Source organism: Erpetoichthys calabaricus, chromosome 10, assembly GCF_900747795.2.
Source record: "Erpetoichthys calabaricus chromosome 10, fErpCal1.3, whole genome shotgun sequence".
In the NCBI taxonomy this organism is placed as follows: domain Eukaryota; kingdom Metazoa; phylum Chordata; class Cladistia; order Polypteriformes; family Polypteridae; genus Erpetoichthys; species Erpetoichthys calabaricus.
In genome coordinates, this window is record NC_041403.2 from 83430613 (window position 1) to 83450146 (window position 19534).

The 19534-nt window shown below is 39.2% G+C and overlaps 1 protein-coding gene across 3 annotated transcripts in view; it reads right to left on the minus strand.

The window, feature by feature from the left end:
• LOC114659191 (guanine nucleotide-binding protein G(I)/G(S)/G(O) subunit gamma-12-like) overlaps window positions 1-8445 on the minus strand; it is a 284521-nt gene extending 276076 nt beyond the window's left edge. Inside the window, exon 1 of one of the 3 annotated variants that reach the window (XM_051932780.1) lies at window positions 8126-8445. The gene's annotated coding sequence lies outside the window, so the exon portion shown is untranslated. The remainder of the gene's footprint in view (window positions 1-8125) is intronic. The other 2 variants (XM_051932782.1, XM_028811513.2) reach the window with 2 other exon arrangements.
• Between the last annotated feature and the right edge of the window lie 11089 nt (window positions 8446-19534).

Genomic DNA, 19534 nt, shown 5'->3' on the forward strand with positions numbered 1-19534 from the left:
AGTGGCCGGGGAGAGGGAAGTCTGGGTATCTCTGCTGAAGCTGCTGCCCCCGCGACCCGACCTCGGATAAGCGGAATAGGATGGATGGATGGATGGACTCTTACACTGCAGTCTGTGACTCACCATAACAACATTTTCTCACATCTTAGAGGTGGACTTGTGTGTGTGCAAGAGTTTACAATCAATAAGAGTTCAGCCAGCATAAAGAATGCATCCAAAAGGAAGGAAGAAAAGTGTGTGTTATGAGCTATAGCTCACAGGGTTCCAATCTTCGGGACACTGATTGGCCACGCCACACAGAACTTTTTTGATAGATGTCACACTTCATGTAACTGGCTCATCTTTTTTTGTTTCTGATCTGTGCAGATGGTTCACACTTTTTTCTTTCATCAAGAAGACTGAAACACCTTGTAAATAGTGATAAATTTTTCTTTATTAATTTTTGACAGGGTCTCACATGGTTTCCGACACTTGGACGTTTGATCAACACTGTACCACATGGCTAATTCTTGCACAGCCTTCTTTTAGATGTGTTCAACCACATAGATTTGAAGATTGGTTTGTGCTACTCCGTACTGGCAGTTAAAGTATGTGTACTGGTGACCCATACTGACCTAAAGAGACTTAAAATCAATGACCTATATACTTTAGACCTATAGATGGTCCCAAATGAAGCTGGAAATCAGCACATGACTGTATTATTTTGTAACTATTATAGGTTTTGCCTTATTATTAATATTTTGTTACTGATAATTTTTAATTTATGAGCAACATTAGTTTTGTGGCCTATAACTTCAAGTTATCCTCTTTAATAAAACCCCTGTGTGCGTCCAGTGTCCGTGTGTGTGTGTCTTCTGATGAAGTGCGCATGCACAGGGCACGGTGCGATGCTTCAAAGCAGATGCTTCAAAGGCCGCCTGACGCATCACACAAGACAAAGAGGGCAGGACATATAAAATATCGCGTGGCAGATCCAATCGGATTTCGGTAAATGAGGTAAGACGTAAAAAACATAAGGCACGAAAAATACAATTGGGTACTGAGACACAGAGACCAGCTTCCCCAAAGAAGTGGGATTAGTGTTTGTTGTTGTGCAAGTGTTCACTCTGAGGATGTCAGATTTGCGATTAAGAAGCTTGACCTGGTTAAGTGTATAGTGTCAAGTAGTTGAAGGGGTTTTCCTAAATGATAGATAGATAGATAGATAGATAGATAGATAGATAGATAGATAGATAGATAGATAGATAGATAGATAGATAGATAGATAGATAGATAGATAGATAGATAGATAGATAGATAGATACTTTATTAATCCCAATGGGAAATTCACATTCTTCAGCAGCAGCATACTGATACAATAAATATTAAATTAAAGAATGATAATAATACAGGTGAAAAAAACAGACAATAACTATGTATAATGTTAAATATTAACGTTTACCCCCCCGGTGGAATTAAAGAGTCGCATAGTTTGGGGGAGGAACGATCTCCTCAATCTGTCTGTGGAGCAGGACAGTGACAGCAGTCTGTCGCTGAAGCTGCTCTTCTGTCTGGAGATGACATTATTTAGTGGATGCAGTGGATTCTCCATAATTGATAGGAGCCTGCTGAGCGCCCTTCGCTCTGCCACAGATGTTAAACTGTCCAGCTCCATGCCAACAACAGAGCCTGCCTTCCTCACCAGTTTGTCCAGGCGTGAGGCGTCTTTCCTCCTAATGCTGCCTCCCCAGCACACCACTGCGTAGAAGAGGGCGCTCGCCACAACTGTTTGATAGAACATCTGCAGCATCTTATTGCAGATGTTGAAGGAAGCCAGCCTTCTAAGGAAGTATAACCGGCTTTGTCCTTTCTTGCACAGCGCATCAGTATTGGCAGTCCAGTCTAATTTATCATCCAGCTGCACTCCCAGATATTTATAGGTCTGCACCATCTGCACACAGTCACCTTTGATGATCACTGGGTCTATGAGGGGTCTGGGCCTCCTAAAATCCACCACCAGCTAAATAAATAAATAAATATATGAATTTTCATGATATTACAATAGGATGACTTTTAAAAGTTGATTTATTTTTGCGCACATAAAATCCGTTGCTGGGGAGACGCCACACATACAGCAATCAGCTGCATGCCAGTACAGATTAAAATACTTGCTAGGGAACTGCACAGTACTTGCTGGAGAGACGACACAGGCACGATTATCAGCTGCACGCCCCACTTTATGCACTACTGTTCTAGCGCCCGTTATTGTAACGGGCTTAATGTCTAGTGTTATTTATAGTCTCTATGCTGAGCCTAGGAGGAGAGGGTCATCAGACGTGTCAGCTGAGGAACCACCCTTACTGGTATTTAAAATGAAGCTGCAGATGAAATGGATGCTTCAGCGTTCCAGTGTCCTGCTAAAGATATAAAGTTGCTTTAGATACGTTTACTTTTAGGGTTTGTGTCTGTGATAAACCTATTTTATTGCCTTTTTCTTCCTGCTTTTGTTTTTCTTCAAATATTTCAAATTCTCTTCTGTTTCTTTATTTAATATTTTTTTTATTAAAAGGGCATTTTTTTTTGGGTTTTGGATCAGATGTTTTATTTTTTGAAGAAAGTTTTCCTCTCACCCTTTCGTAAACATTTTGCTATTTACACGTTTTGCCCCATTTTTGGGCCAGTTTAGGCACATATAAATGAATATGTACATACAAATGATGGAGACACCATACTGTTTGCTTGTTGAGTTGTAAATGATGGGTGAATTCTATATCATACACAAAAGAGCCATCGTCTTCCTTTGGTATTTTATTTACATATTTTACTCTTGTACCTCAGTGTGAAGAAGCCACTACCAACACAAACAAATGTACCTATTTTTCACAACACATAAACAGATGTTTGTAAACATTTCTATTTTAAAAGAGAGTAAATTTCTGTAAATTGTTGCCTAAAAACCTGCAGCCATGGGGGACTCCAAGACTGAACTTGAAAATCACTTCAGCAATGTTCCTCAAACTGTAACACTGTCCATGGTCTTTTCATGTGTGAGGACTACTGCAAGGACAGAAGCCCTGGCTACTTGACACTATTGGTTATTATTAGCTAAACTGAATGTGTTCCAACTTTTGCCAATAGCAAAAGAATTTGAAAAATTTAACAAAAGAAATAACACAAAACTTTGATCTCAAACTGTTAAACAGTTAATCAGTGGACTGTTGTATGGAACCATTTTGACTATTTACTATTATTCTACTCATTTTATTACAACAACAGAATTAGTTTCGGTCAGTTTCTAATGTCAAAATCAGTATAACAGATTGTGCATTACAGAGATTGTGTGCAAACAGATATTTAGAGAAAGAGAATGATGAAATGAGGGAAACTAATTTCTAACTTCAAACAAATGAAAACAATATATTTAACCATTTTAGCATATATTTTTTAATTTTATTTTTTTTTTAATTTACTAGTATAGTGATCCCTTGCTATATCGCGCTTCGCCTTTCGCGGCTTCACTCAATCGCGGATTTTATATGTAAGCATATTTAAATATATATCGCGGATTTTTTGCTGGTTCGCGGATTTCTGCGGACAATGGGTCTTTTAATTTCTGGTACATGCTTCCTCAGTTGGTTTGCCCAGTTGATTTCATACAAGGGACGCTATTGGCAGATGGCTGAGAAGCTAGATTGCTTACTTTTCTCTCTCTCTTGCGCTGACTTTCTCTGATCCTGACGTATGGGGATTGAGCAGGGGGGCTGTTCGCACACCTAGACGATACGGACACTCGTCTAAAAATGCTGAAAGATTATCTTCACGTTGCTATCTTTTGTGCAGCTGCTTCCTGAAACGACATGCTGCACGGTGCTTCGCATACTTAAAAGCTCAAAGGGCACGTATTGATTTTTGACTGAAAAACAAACTCTGTCTCTCTCTATCTCTCTCTCTCTCTCTCTCCCCCTGCTCCTGACGGAGGGGGTGTGAGCTGCCGCCTTCAACAGCTTTGTGCCGCGGGTGCTTCGCATACTTAAAAGCCAAACAGCCCTATTGATTTGTTTGCTAGAGATTGTTTTCTCTATCTATGTGACATTCTGTGCTCCTGACACGCACTCCTTTGAAGAGGAAGATATGTTTGCATTCTTTTAATTGTGAGACAGAACTGTCATCTCTGTCTTGTCATGGAGCACAGTTTAAACTTTTGAAAAAGAGACAAATGTTTGTTTGCAGTGTTTGAATAACGTTCCTGTCTCTCTACAACCTCCTGTGTTTCTGCGCAAATCTGTGACCCAAGCAAGACAATATAAAAATAACCATATAAACATATGGTTTCTACTTCGCGGATTTTCTTATTTCGCGGGTGGCTCTGGAACGCAACCCCCGCGATGGAGGAGGGATTACTGTAGATGTGTTTCTGGAGCAGCCAACAAAGATAAAAATAAATTATGCATGCCCCATAGTGGTTAGTAAGACAGACGGGATTTTTAAAGAAAATGTCCTAATCATGATTTAGTTGTATATGCCAAACAAGCTCTTATTTATGGTTAAAACTAAACAACAATTGACCTCATTGTTCAAATATTTGCTAACAAATAATATGGTAACCATGTGTTCAAAGCTGGCACAAACATTTCCTAAAAAAGATGCTCTCCTGAAAGTCTTAATAAGTGAACAATCATGTTCTACTAGGCATCCTTCAGTTGAATAAAAATTTAATAGCTGCTTCATATAGCCCATGAAGTTTGACAATAATAAATAGCACCATGCAATTTGTTTGATGCTTTTGTTAAATAAAAATGGACACCCATATCAGTTCAGAGCTATCTTTTGAACCAAACAACCAATATACTGAATATGTTGTATTAACTCCATTTTGTCATTCAAGTATATATTTAAGAAGGGCTTACAATTTCTAGAGCTTACACATTTTATTTATATGGGCCATGTTTTCACAATTATATATACATTAAATATTCCTACATAGTGCAATTAAAGAAGTGCAGCGTTATGAGCACAGTCCAGATATTGATACTGAAACAATACCCATACAGACAGCATGATTCTCTGCACTCCTTCTTATTTAAAAAACAATTTTAATGCAACTTCAACAGGCTGTCCCCTTTTCTGACTTCTCAAGGAGTCTCAATGGCATTGAACAGTAATGATCAGATGGATGTGGAATGTCAAAGTGATAAAAAGTATCCAGCACATTTATATTAGTATATACTGGTATGTATGAACAGCTGTTTATGGGTCCCTCTTGGTAAACTGAGCTAGATGTAATATGTATATGTCATTGAACAGTGAGTTTTTGGGGAGTTGTGATTGCCCTAATAAACAACCAGATGTGAGATGCTTGAAAGGCATTATTTATTTATTTTTTGTTATTTCGCCTTATACAATTTCTTGTATTAGGAATTTGTTAGTTTTCACATACCCCTTGGGGTCAGAGCGCAGGGTCAGCCATTGTACAGCGCCCCTGAAGCAATTACAGATTAAGGGTCATGCTCAAGGGCCCAGCAGAGTAGGATCTCTTTTGGCAGTGACGGGGAATCAAACCAGCAATCTTCTGGATACTAGCACAGATCCTTAGCCTCAAAGCCACCACTTCGCCCCATACATTTACTTCTGGTACCAAAATTAAGGAATTTTTTGAATCATACCTTCTTAAAAATTTAGTGTTCACTGGGATTATATTGAATTTTTTTTTTGTTTTACTGAGGTTTCCCTAAATAAGTTAGACTTCAACATTTTTAATCATATCCACATCATCTTCACACCTATATTTTTATTCCAATACTATATGTTTATCCTAATCTGCATTTTTGTGTGTTGCTGGGGATCACAAACTTTACAGATGGGCTATCATCAAATCCATCATTCTGAATAACAACAAACCCATCAACAAAAGGAGAAAAGAGCAGCAAGACATCTCAATCAATGCCAAACTACTGCGCCTGGAGGGCAGTTCCCCTGCCTATTGTTCCCCTAGGTCTGCCCTTCCCAAATTGGGTTGCTCTTCCACCAGCTTACACACAAATGAAGGAGTGTCAGAGATTGACAAATGTATGGACATTTTCATCATCAGATTGATGGACAGCCATGGCTGACTGGTTTTTGTGTATGTACATCAGTATTAGTAGTGCTGTACCATGTTAGCCATTTATGGATGCAATAAGAAGTGAAGCAAAATGGCACCTTTTATTACACTTTGCCTGAGGAAGGACCTTGCATTTTGTAATGAGGAAGGACCTTGCATATTGTAATTTACTCAGTTAGCCAATAAAAGGTGTAATTTTGCTTCACTTCTCATTTTATGTGTAGCAGGTAATTTGTAAAATTTGTAATTTATATTTACCCCCATAAACTTATTACAGCACTCTGAGACCTTACTCAGTACAGTAAACAGACTCATAAAAAATGTAACTGACTTCACCATTCTAAGCTGAGGTGTCATTTACATTTACTTATTTGGCTGACACTTTTATCCAAGGCAACTTACAACATTTTATGATACAATTGGTTTCATTTCTTTGGGTTTTCCAATTGCAGCACAGGCAGGTTAAGTAACTTGCTTATGGTCACAAAGTGTCAGTAGTGGGGTTTGAACCCACAACCTCAGAGTTTGAAGTCCGAAGCCTTAAATACTATACCACATTTCTAGACACAGTCCTCATACTCTTGATCTGGATGCAGACAAGTCTGCTAGAAGCCAATTTTCAATCTTGTTAAACTAGATGTTATTCTTGTTAATTAAACCAAAAAACATTCTTTGGATTGTGAGAGGAAACCCAACTGAACAAGGCAAAAACATTCAATGCCAAAAAAGCCACCTAGCTGGTAATTGTACTGTTTCTGCAATGCTGTAAATAAACATTATCAAAAATGAGTATTTATCTGCATAATAGTGTGTATACACTGTCCCTATGCAAAAAAAGGACTTGAAATATATTAATATAAATTACATGTCTTTTACTATCAGGAATTATGTTATAATTAATAAGGCAATTATAGTACAAATGGAAAGACTACCAGTTTAATCATATCCCAACTTGCAAGGCCTCCAAATATAAAAAATAGATGCAGTTGCACTACTTCTTAATAAGTGATGTTTTGCTGCACTATAGAAAGGTGTTATATCAAATTAAGGTTGATAGTGGTGTTAGAAAACATGGCCATTCTAGTGTTATAACGTGTTCAAGATCAAAGTTACTAGCACGTGAAAAAAGAACAGTGAACATTTTTCTTTGCACGTCTGTCAAACGTGTTAGCCAACGAAATCGCATTGCTTGTACAGTACTTCGTAACTACAAATTTTCCCCAAAAAAACATTTCACAATAACAGAGTAAAGAATGGATCTTTCCGCAATCTTTACTTGATACTGGCAAATACCTTGGCATTTTACAGTACGCGAGATATATCTGCAAGCGTAAAGCGGGCTCAGAGGCAGTGGTGGGATTTGAAATGACAACCTTGGGGTTTCAAGTTCAAACTCGTGAAGCACCACACCACGACAGCATTCACTGAACACTCCAACAGTTCTGCACGGTTTCATCCTGCACCATATAAACAAACACTGAAAGTACCGCAGCCTTCCGCACAAGTGAGCTCACAAATGCATTTACAGTACAAATTCTCCTTTGGGTTAATCGTTAGCCAAATACTGGGCGGAGGCGCTTAGGGATAGAACGCATTAAATAAGTAAACGTGCACTTTACAAAATATTATATAACCCATTAAGTGGAAACATTGTGTTTACAGTAGATACTCGACATCGGCATCCACACACAATTGAGAAAAGTCAGCAGGTCCGGAAAAAAGTAGAACATGGTACGATACGTACACGACCGCCAAAAACATTAAAGTCCTCTCGATCAGGTAGGGAACCAACACTGTTTACAGAAGCAGCAAGGCCACTCTCGAAAAAGTCTTCTGGGTGCTGCGGACAAGTAGCGTCCACTCTCGAAAACTCCTTTAAAATAAGTGAAAAGCAAGACAAGCTGCACTTGTCAAAGGCTTTAAGCACGCAACTTGCACGAACACAAGTGGCACTTCCCTACTCGGCTCGCTTTAACTCCTGAGGCAGGGTAGCTCTGATGACCAGAACGACGGTCACGCGCTCGGACAAGCCAGGACGGCGCTTACCTGGACGGTGCTCAGCAGGCTGCACCCATTCGCATCAGCCGTAGTGCACACAAGTTCCAGAAATCCAAAATGTTTGGCTCCACGTTAATGGAATGATAAAAGTAGTGTTCTGCTTGGCTGTCGTTGAGAGTAAAATCTGTCAGAGTGTCCCTTCTCGCTCTGTTTTCCCTTCTTGCGTTTTCTCTTTCACCCCTCCCTTTTCCCCCTCTCTTGTCAGTCTCTGCCCCTGTTCTCGCCTCCGTCGGTGACCAGCAAAGACGACCTTTCTCCGCTCCGCCTGGCTGAGGATGGTGGGAAGGATGGAGGACTTCACTACAATTCCTCTTTATTCGGTCAATGTTTTATTTTCGACGCCCTCTGGCTGCGAAGTCGCGTATATGGTGAGTTTTCTGGTTAATATGTAAAATTAGTATGAAGACGTGCGTCATTTAGGTTCAATGATAAGTTTGTTCTACAGATCTCATTTTCGTCAACAAAACTGAAATAAGTATACAGAATGCAAAAAACGCCATTAATAAAAATTAGTAGTAAATATACAAAATGTAAAATATGCATGAGTTTGTCCTGTTGCTTCATGTGGACAAGATCATTCGCTCCGAGTGGCAGAATGAGGACTGGATTTTGTCTGAAAAATTGTAGTTTTATTAACATTAATTGAACTTAAAATTTCACTTGAGATACAATTCTCAGTCTGTGAATAAAATGCATATTGGATAAAATTAACATTTTTGGCATGGAATACAAATTCTGTAAATAAAATGCAACAACATGAAGGAGAAGAATTTTAAACGAATGAAAAGCTTATTCCGTCTACATAATGCACATTCAGTGAATAAGTGTGTACAGTGACAATGTGGTGGAAATACACATTCTATGCATGAAATTAACAATTTTGCACAAAATTTACATTGTTAGTATTCTGGGGAGAAATGCAAGTCAGTGTGGTACAGCGACACAGTGACCTAAGCTGTTGCTTCATGGGTCCACAGTTCATGTCTCATTTTTGTTTGTTGTCTGTGACAAAAAGTCTCCCTTTTTCTTACATGGACTTCACCCCGTACATTTAAGGTTATCTAGTAATTGTAAACTGACCGCTGTGGGTGTATGCAAAGCTTTTGAATGACTGCACCCACTACTGCTCAGGTTCCATCCATCCAGCTGTATCCAAACACAGGGTCACGGGGGTCTGCTGGAGCCAATCCCAGCCAACATAGGGCAGGAACCAATCCTGGGCAGGGTGCCAACCCACCGCAGGACACACACACACACACAAACAAACCAAGGCCAATTTAGAATTGCCAATCCACCTAACCTGCATGTCTTTGGACTGTGGGAGGAAACCGGAGCGCCCAGAGGAAACCCACACAGACACGGGGAGAACATGCAAACTCCACGCAGGGAGGACAGGGAAGCGAACCCAGGTCCCCAGGTCTTCCAACTGCGAGGCAGCAGCGCTACCCACTGCGCCACCCCTGCTCAGGTTCCTCCCAACACCAACCCAAAACTGGATTGAAAGGGTTTAAGAACAGGATCAAAAGTGCCACGCCTCCGCCTTCCACTCCCCCAGCCTTCCATGCCACGCCCCCAGCATTCGCGTCCGTCTTCTGTCACATCGCTTTCGTTGAAAAACTAGTAACGTTGATTAACCCTGTAACCGTAAAAGATATTAATATGCCTTCCTCCAGTAACGTGGCAAGAATCCCAGTTTCTCGTTATGATATTACTGTCGTATTTCTTTTTAGAAGCAAAAAAACAGTTTTATAATTTTTAATCCAGGATTCGACAGTTAAAAGAAAGGACATATTTTTAGATTACGGAAACAGCATACTAAATATGAATGTGGTTGCTCTAACTGATATTATAGTGAATTCTATCGTTCAAAATATTTGAGATTATTTTTACATTATTTCTGGAACCTCGTTCAATAAAAGGTAAAATTCTGTTAATGAAATTAATGTATTATGCTATACAATAAATGATTATCAACAGGCATGAAAATGAAGGTCTAAACTTTCGAGTTCTCAGTAAAACAAACTTTTAAAATTGTTTATAATGAACCAGTTCATTACAGTTCATGGGGATCTTCATTTCCATTGTCTGTCTTGAATTGTGCTTTCTTAATTTTGTTCTACGCTGCTGTTATAATGTTGATAAATTTCAAGTGGAGTTATTAAACTTTCAAACGTTTTCCTGGTTTTTAATTTTAATTCATAATTGTTCTCCCTGGCACCCTACCTTATAAGTACATACTTATCAAAATGTGAGGCAAATCTCTTAAATTGCTTAATAGATATTATCGTTTGTTTTTCTAAAGAAATGTAAACATTTTGCATTATTGAAAGTTGCACTTCAATAAACCATCTTTCATTTATTTTTGAACTGAACTAATACATTGATTCAGATTTTAAACTTAACTATAAAAATGTTTTGTTTGGGTAGATGCAATACTTACAAATCAATGTTTTAGTGATTTTAAATCCTTTAATTGCTGCATATAATTTCTTGTTACAGGAATTTGTCATTTGTTGCATACCCCAACTTACTCTCCAAACGAAGATGTCATTTTTTTGTAAATAAGATTACCGTTATCAGGTCATCGGTCTCACTTCTTGCTAAGTATTCATCTCTTCCCATAGTGTGTTCAGCTGTCTTTGACCACTTTGAGCCTGTGTGTGTCATCGTTTCTGTTGTCTGATTTGGTGCAACACCTGAATCCTACAAACAGCTCCCTGGACAGTGTCCCCTCTCTATTAGTTAAGGGGTTTTTTGATTCTGTCAGACCAAGTATTATTACCTTAATAAATGTGAGCTTGATTTCTATGTGTTCCTGCTGCCTTGAAACACGCTGTGGATGAAAACAGCATTCTAGAAAAATTCCAACCCAGATAAAGATCTTCTTACAGAAGTTAAACATTCTTGTTAAAGGTTTGCAATGACCTCTTCCCAGCTACTAATGCTGGAGATTCTGCCATTTTTGTATTGCTAGATCTTACCTCAGCTTTTGATGCTGTGAATCTTATGATTCTTATATCCCACCTTGAACAGTTTGGTTTAAATCTTATCTAAGCAGTAGGAGCTTTTCTATTCATTTGGTTGAGTTCTCATCCTCTGTAGCTCCTCATACTTGTGGGATTCCGCAGGGCTCCATCCTTGGATCAGTTCTCTTTTTGATATGCATGTTACCTTTAGGCTCCATTGTTAACAAGTATGGCTTCTCCTTTCACTGCTATTCTAATGACACTCAAATCTATTTGCCACTAAAATCAAAGAGAGACAATACAGTATCTATCTATCTATCTACAGACCCTCCATGCGTGCTTGAATGATATTAAACGCTGGATGGCAATGAATTTTCTTAAACTAAATGATAATAAAACTGTGATTGTGGTGTCCAAAAGTTCAAAAGGTTTGAGTGCCTCTGATGTTGCTCTTGGACCCCTTGATACAGTATGTATCATAAAGCTTCAGTTAGGAGCCCAGGCATGATCTTCGACAGCTCATTCAAACTCGACAAACAGATAAATTGTGAGGTTAAATGAAGCTTTTTCCAGCTGCAGACTTTAAGGTAAAGACTTTTCCTTATTTCAGTGATCTTGAAAAGGCCATCTAAGCTTTTACAACATCTCATTTGGACTATTGCAGTTTTTGTAGGTAGGTGTTGATCAGGTCTTGTTATGATACCTACAACTATTCCACACCTTTGCTGTTCGCTTTTTGAATGGCTTTCATAAGTGTGGCCATATTTCACCAATACTGACCTTGCTTCATTGGCTTCTGGTCCATTTCAGAATTGATCTTAAAATTCTATTTCTTGTTTTCAAATGTTTAAATAGATCAGCACCATCTTGCTTCTCGGAACTTCTTCACTTGTATGTGCCAACAAGAGCCCTGTGGTCTACTAGCCAGAGGCTCTTAGTTGTGCAGAGGTTGAGGCTGAAACAAAGGAGGAATCAGGCGTTTGTGGTGACTGCTCCTTTTCTCTGGAATGGCTCACCTTATTATATTAGGTCTGCTCCAACACTGTCTATTTTTAAATCATCATTAAAGTCTTATTTCTTCTTGCTACCATTTGACCATGCAAGAGGTTGACATTGTTTGTATATGTTGGCTCATGTACATTCATGATTATAAATATGTATGTATGTGTATTTTGAGTTTATCTTTTATGTAATGCTTGGTCATGCTTGCAGTTTTGTGCTGTGTACATATGGTATATTTTAACTGCTTCTTTTACCCTTTCTTGTACAGCACTTTGGTTCAGTTCTGGCTGTTGTAAATGTGCTTTATAAATAAAAATTACCTTGCCCTATCTTATAAAATATTATTTTAATACATAACACTAAGAAGTGCAAATCTGAAACAATGGACTGTAAAGATGAAGTTGGTTTGCAACATTTATTACAAAATAGTTAAATAAAGAACAAGAATTGTAGGTTGTAGCTGAACAATGAGGGACATGTATGTTTATGTTACATTTTCTCACAAAACACAGTGATTTTCCTTTTCCCTCTCACGTTATCTAAAAACAGATGCATGTCTTCCATGTGTGAAAAAAGGATGATGAAGGGGCTAAAGACATATTCCCTCTCCTCTTCTTCTTGAAATTCAGATAGCAAATAAAATTTCTGAAGGGCCTCCTCAATGTCATCTTTGTCCATTGACAGTAATGCAGGGAGTGAGATATGTCCCCTGAACACAGGATTACTATCAGCTGTCACAAAAAGAGACTCCAGACATCGCAAAAAGGTTTGGGGCAGCCACCCGTATATTGTAATCCAGGCTGCAAAAGGGTAGTTTGTCAGAATAGCACAGGGTAGTTTACACTACTGAGTCCAAGACAGAACTGATGACCAGAGGAAGGGGAGCAGCTTTTATGGAGAGTTGACCGGAAATGATGTCGCCCTCGGGGCGGGGACCAGAAGTGATGTTGCCCTCTGGGCAGGGACCGGAAGTGTCTTCCTCTGGGCTTCGGCACCTGGCAGGATTTCCTGGGAACAGTCTGTAGGGAACTGAGAAAGAGAGTCAGTGCCCCCCTCCACCCCCTGGTCGGATAAGTTGTTACGATTATATAAGCCCTTCAGCTGCCTCCCACTCACACGTGTGTGACACAGCACACCATTTCTCTGCCTTAGTAAGATGCTGAAGAATTTCGTGATGCTGTAATACATTTTATTAAAAAAAAAATTCTTTAATGGTCATCATAACGCTTATAGACTTTTCCTACACATTTACAAGGAATGTAAGAAAAGGAAAGTAAAAAAATAAATGTACAGTATATTCTGAATTTGTTATACATTATTATCATTACTGCTTTCGATCACAGATTCTAACACATCTTCAATGTTTCTTACCATACACTATTATTAACACAGCACACAATGCATTTAAAATGTTTTAAGGCCTTTAAGAGTTGTATTAGTAATATAGTTTGTCAGAAGATGTAAATCAGGCTTTTAGTCTTTTGGGCTTTAACTCCTACTGGTTAACGATTAACAGTAGGCATCTGAGACAAGCATTTAAAGTCTTTTTATATGTTTTATCTATGTTACTAAACCACAGTTAATTTATGCACGGCGGACACATGGCGGACGCACCGAGGCACATGCGCACTATGGCCTTGGCGCCCGCCCCAGAGTCAAATGCAGCGGCTTCCCAAAACGCGGCGGCGCCCACCCCAGAGTCAAACACAGTGGCTTCCCAAAACGCGGCGGCTTCCTAGAGTCAGTAGGTGGCGCCCAAACAACACAACCTGTGAGCGCCCAAACAACACAACCTGTACAGTCAAACGCAGCAGCTTCCCAAAACACGGCGGATTCCCAAAACGCGGCAGCTTCCCAGAATCAGTAGGTGGCGCCCAAACAACACAACCTGTAAGCACCCAAACTACACCACCTGTAAACTGAGTATATGACTGGATGCCATCGTACATTCGTCTAAAATCACGCAGCGGCTTCCCACCGAGTCACATATTGCGCTGTGGCGCATGCCCCAGAGTCAAACGCAGCGGCTTCCCAGAGTCAGTAGGTGGCGCCCAAACAACACAATCTGTTCACTACACTGGCTCTAATCCACTGTGCCAGTAATATAGATCACATAACAGTCACAGACTCAAACCCAGCGGCTTCCCCGACTCAGTGGCTGGCACACGAACACCACAACCTGTAAACTAAACTTGTTGTGCTCCACTCTGCCAGCAGTCGGTGTCAGCAAAGGCAACAGAATCACGTCTCCACAAAACGAAACCGCTTTAGTACAGATATGCTTATTGAATTAAATGACATTAATTTATCTTTCTTATGGAAGTTTATAAAATGATGTGTCTGTACCTGCTCATCAGTGCCCTGTGCTGGATGTTGGAAAAGGGAGGCTGACGTTTCTTCTAAAAGAAAAGATCTGAAACCTGCAGAACGCAGTGCTATGGAATAGAATAGCAAGACATTTTTTTTTTTTCATTTCAGATGTAGTGCAAGTCTTTACTCATCTTCTAATTGCTCAATAGAGTCTAAACCTGAAAACAGAATAAATAATATTTACCTAAGGAAATGTTTAAAAGAACCAAAAGAATAAGCACAAAAATGACCCTGTCCTGGCTGGCCATTATTTCTGTACCTTCTAATTTTTTCTTTGGTTCTTGGCCTTCATTTAGTAGGGCGTTTGCTCGCTCAGTCTGATGTGAGCAGTTACTTCAGTGATTTGAAAAAAAAACCACTGTTTATAATAGTAACCATTTTGACTATTTGTCTTTGATTTACAATATGGCTAAGTATATTTGCCACATTACCGCAGAACTAAATGAAAGTTATTAAAGGAAATTTAAATTTCATTTACCCCTTGGGGCTGGAGTTCTCACGCAACATTCTACACTAGCACTTCCTCAAAGCCAGCATGTCATTCTAAAGAGGACTGAGTCACGTTGTTAAAAGGAGTTTAATGTTACAAAAATATTTATGCAAACCATTATAAACATACATTTAAAATATCTGGATTTTAAAAGGTAGGCGTTTGTGGAACATCAAAACCACTAGGGAGAGTATGCTAAAATTAAAAAAAATACAAATATAATAAAATAAAATAAACATAACACAAATAAGGGTGGCACGGTGGCACGGTGGCGCAGTGGTAGCACTGCTGCCTCGCAGTTAGGAGACCAGGGTTCGCTTCCCGGGTCCTCCCTGTGTAGAGTTTGCATGTTCACCCCGTGTCTGTGTGAGTTTCCTCCTGGTGCTCCAGTTTCCTCCCACAGTCCAAAGACATGCAGGTTAGGTCCATTGGCAATCCGAAATTGTCCCTAGTGTGTGCTTGGTGTGTGTATGCCCTACGGAGGGCTGGTACCCTGCCCGGGGTTTGTTTCCTGCCTTGCGCCCTGTTTTGGCTGGGATTGGCTCCTGTGACCCTGTAGTTAGGATATAGTGGGTTGGATAATGGATGGATGGATAGCACAAATACCCAACACAAATTGTAGAAGGTGACAAAAATGGGAACCAACAACCAGATATAATCCTCCCTCTACAAATACTACATACTACTACACACCTCGTTAAAATTGAAGGGGGCCTCCAGGACAAAATAGAAAGAAACCACAAAGTGGTAATTTGGAAACCTGGACTAAACATTGAATACAGACATACACAAAAGTATAGTTAAAATATGAAATGGTCATACCATCAACATGAAAATTCCACAATCATGGCTATTCATCTGACTTGGAAGGCCCTAATACAAGTGGTAAAAATTAATCAAAGACAAATATTAAATACTGATATACAATGACTTTTAAAAAAAAACAATGGAAATGGCCACTTGGGACACACCCTGTGTTGCATCTGTAAATAGTGGAAAATGCAGGATTAGCTCAGCTTTTTAAACTGTATTTAAAAAGTTCTAGTTCAGAAATCTAAACAAGCATACACTACTGGCATAATTACCTGTGTGATGGGAGGCCGGGTCCCATGCCCGGCTGGGACGCCCCTGCTGCATATGTTCCGGGGGAGCAACCATGGGCAGCTCAATGCATCCCCTGGCACGCTTGGTGACAGCCTCTCTGGCCGACAGTGATTCCCCAACCTCCCGCAGGGCTCCATGGGAGATGGAGTCCTCCACAGCCTGGTTGGGAGCTGGGGTGGCTGCTAGGGGGTGCTGCCTGGATTTCACAGCCCAGCTGGACAAATCTTCAGCCCCACCCGGAAGTGCAATTGGGACTAGGTGGTCAAGCACCTGGAACACTTCCTGGTGGGCTATAAAAGGGGCCAGCCACCACCACTCAGTGGCCAGAAAAGTGTTCTATGTTGCCTTTAATGCTTTTGGGTGTCAGTTCAGGCGCTATATAGTGTCAATATCACACCTGCATACTTGACAATGTGGCCTTCATGGCTCTAAAGACGAGGCAGCAGGATGCTGTAGTCTCTTTGCTTTATAAAAAGGGGGCACTTGGACTCGTTTTGATATTTAATCAATGTAATCAAAGTTGGTTTTATATACTCTGCCTTTATAGAGAAATGTGACTGTGGAAATCAAGACAAAAATAATATGTAATACTAATTTGGCATAAAGCGCTATCATGCTTTTATAAATAACTAACTTAACTACAAAAAAATCAAGTTAAATAAGATATTTAACAAACATTAATGGCGACGATAAACAAATACCTTTCATATTGTACACTAACATTGCAGATACCCTACATAAATCTCAAAAATAAGTTAAAAATTTAATATAGATTAAATGATATGGCAAATGTTAAAAAGAAATAATACAAAAGGTAAAAAATAATTAAAACAATATGCTTAAAAATAGGATATGTCAGTAATGATGATAAACAGAGAACACTTGGATTCGCTATACAGTATATAATTGTACATCTCATTAGTTTTGTTTAATGGATCTAAAGTCTCTTTAAATATACTGAGCTTTTTATTCTGTGAGTCCATACCTGGTTCTGTTGTGCCATTGTTCCATGGCGGAAAACGTTTTCAGCTCATTTTCTTCTTCGAATTGGAAAAACTGTACAGCTGCTCTTCTTTTTCTCTTTCTACGGACTGTGGAAGGCAGGAGGCATGGAAGGCCGGGGGCGTGGAAGGCCGAGTCTGCGACCAGCATCTGGACCCTTCTCTATACCTGCTACTTGCTGGGAAATATGGGCTGGGCTAACCTTTAACTCTAACCAGGATTACATATGCCCCATTCTGCAGGCAACGGAGAGGGGTACTTGCAAAAATTAGAGAAACCCCATTATTCTCATTCTTTAAACATTATTTTTTTCTAGGATATACTGCTTCTAGAAGTGTTTTTGAGGCTGTATATCATTCTTTTTAATGACTAAAGCAATTATACTAATTGCTAAAGTGAATTATACTAATTCTTTAGTATTTTTCATCTCTTTCTCTTCTGTTGTGATACTTGTATCTTGGGATATGTCATTACCAATTCTGCACTCATTGTTGGAACATCAAATTTCGTAACTTTGCTGTGTGTTATTTTGTCTTTTAGCTTGATGTTTGTATATTTGGAAATTAACTTTACTAAAATTTAAAGTAATTAATAAATGTTCACGTCATTATATATATAAAACAAGACAATGCCTTTAGTTTGTGGGTAAAAATATATTTAATTTCTGCATTTTTTGTACATTTTCTTTTTGCCTATTTAAGGACAAAATGATTTAATGTAGACAACACCCCGTGCCATTGTTATAAAGATTTTCATAATGAAAGTGAAACAACAAAAAAAATACTCTTTAATTTAATTGCTGATTGCGTGTCTAATGAACTTAAATAGCTTTATAAAATATTTCTGCATGCAGATTATTTTTCTCTTTAGGGCAGTAAAATGGTTGAGGGAGTGTGGGTGGGTGAGTGGAAAATGCTTTATGAGAGACAGACACCTGTACAGAGTCAGTTCCTGCCAGAACATGTTCAATACCTCATGACAATGACTTGTACAGGCCAGTACAGAAAATGAATAACACAAAGAATACACATTTATAATATGAAACAATTGCCTTCTGTACATATTTTTGTAACACATCTTCTTAGAAACAGATCCATTTAGGCAGATAAAGTTTTTCCTAAGAAGGAATGGGTGCAAGGTACAATTCAGCCCTAGATGGGGCATTGGTCCATAGAAGCACACCAACTCTTGCAGATACAGTTAGATGCCACTCCACCTAGATGCACGCTTTAAGACTAATTGAAGAAACAGGCCAACTGACAAGGAAACCCATGCAAATTCAAAATGTACAGGTTACACCAAGAAACTTTTATCCAGAAATCAAAAAAGAATACAGACAGGGACACTTTGTGATAGATAGATAGATAGATAGATAGATAGATAGATAGATAGATAGATAGATAGATAGATAGATACTTTATTAATCCCAAGGGGAAATTCACATACTCCAGCAGCAGCATACTGATACAAAAACAATATTAAATTAAAGAGTAATAAAAATGCAGGTAAAAACAGACAATAACTTTGAATAATGTTAAAGTTTACCCCCCCGGGTGGAATTGAAGAGTCGCATAGTTTGGTTATTTTATATATATTGGCACAAGAATAGACAGAAGACATCAAAAAGGTTTGGGACAACCATCCATATTTTATGCCCTGGCTGCAAAATGGGTTTGTTTTAGATGAGTAGTATTCAGGTTCAAGTCTACAACAGAACTGAAGACATGTGGCAAAGATGGCGGCTTTAAAGGTTTGGACCGGAAGTGAAGTCATTGGGACAGGAAGTGGCATCATCACGGGCGCCGGAACCCATGTGGGATTTCCCTTGATTGGTCTGCAGAGGATTGAGAGAAAAAGTTAGTGCACCTCGCCATCTCCTGGTCAGCCATGGATTAGTCATTATTTGGGCCCTTTCGCTGCCTCCCATACACACATGTGTGCACACATATATATATATATATATATATATATATATATATATATATATATATATATACACAGTGCATCCGGAAAGTATTCACAGCGCATCACTTTTTCCACATTTTGCTTTGTTACAGCCTTATTCCAAAATGGATTAAATTCATTTTTTCCTCAGAATTCTACACACAACACCCCATAATGACGTGAAAAAAGTTTACTTGAAGTTTTTGGAAATTTATTAAAAATAAAAAACTGAGAAATCACATGTTCATAAGTATTCACAGCCTTTGCTCAATACTTTATCGATGCACCTTTCGCAGCAACTACAGCTTGAAGTCTTTTTGAATATGATGCCACAAGCTTGGCACACCTATCCTTGGCCAGTTTCGCCCATTCCTCTTTGCAGCACCTCTCAAGCTCCATCAGGTTGGATGGGAAGCATCGGTGCACAGCCATTTTAAGATCTCTCCAGAGATGTTCAATCGGATTCAAGTCTGGGCTCTGGCTGGGCCACTCAAGGACATTCACAGAGTTGTCCTGAAG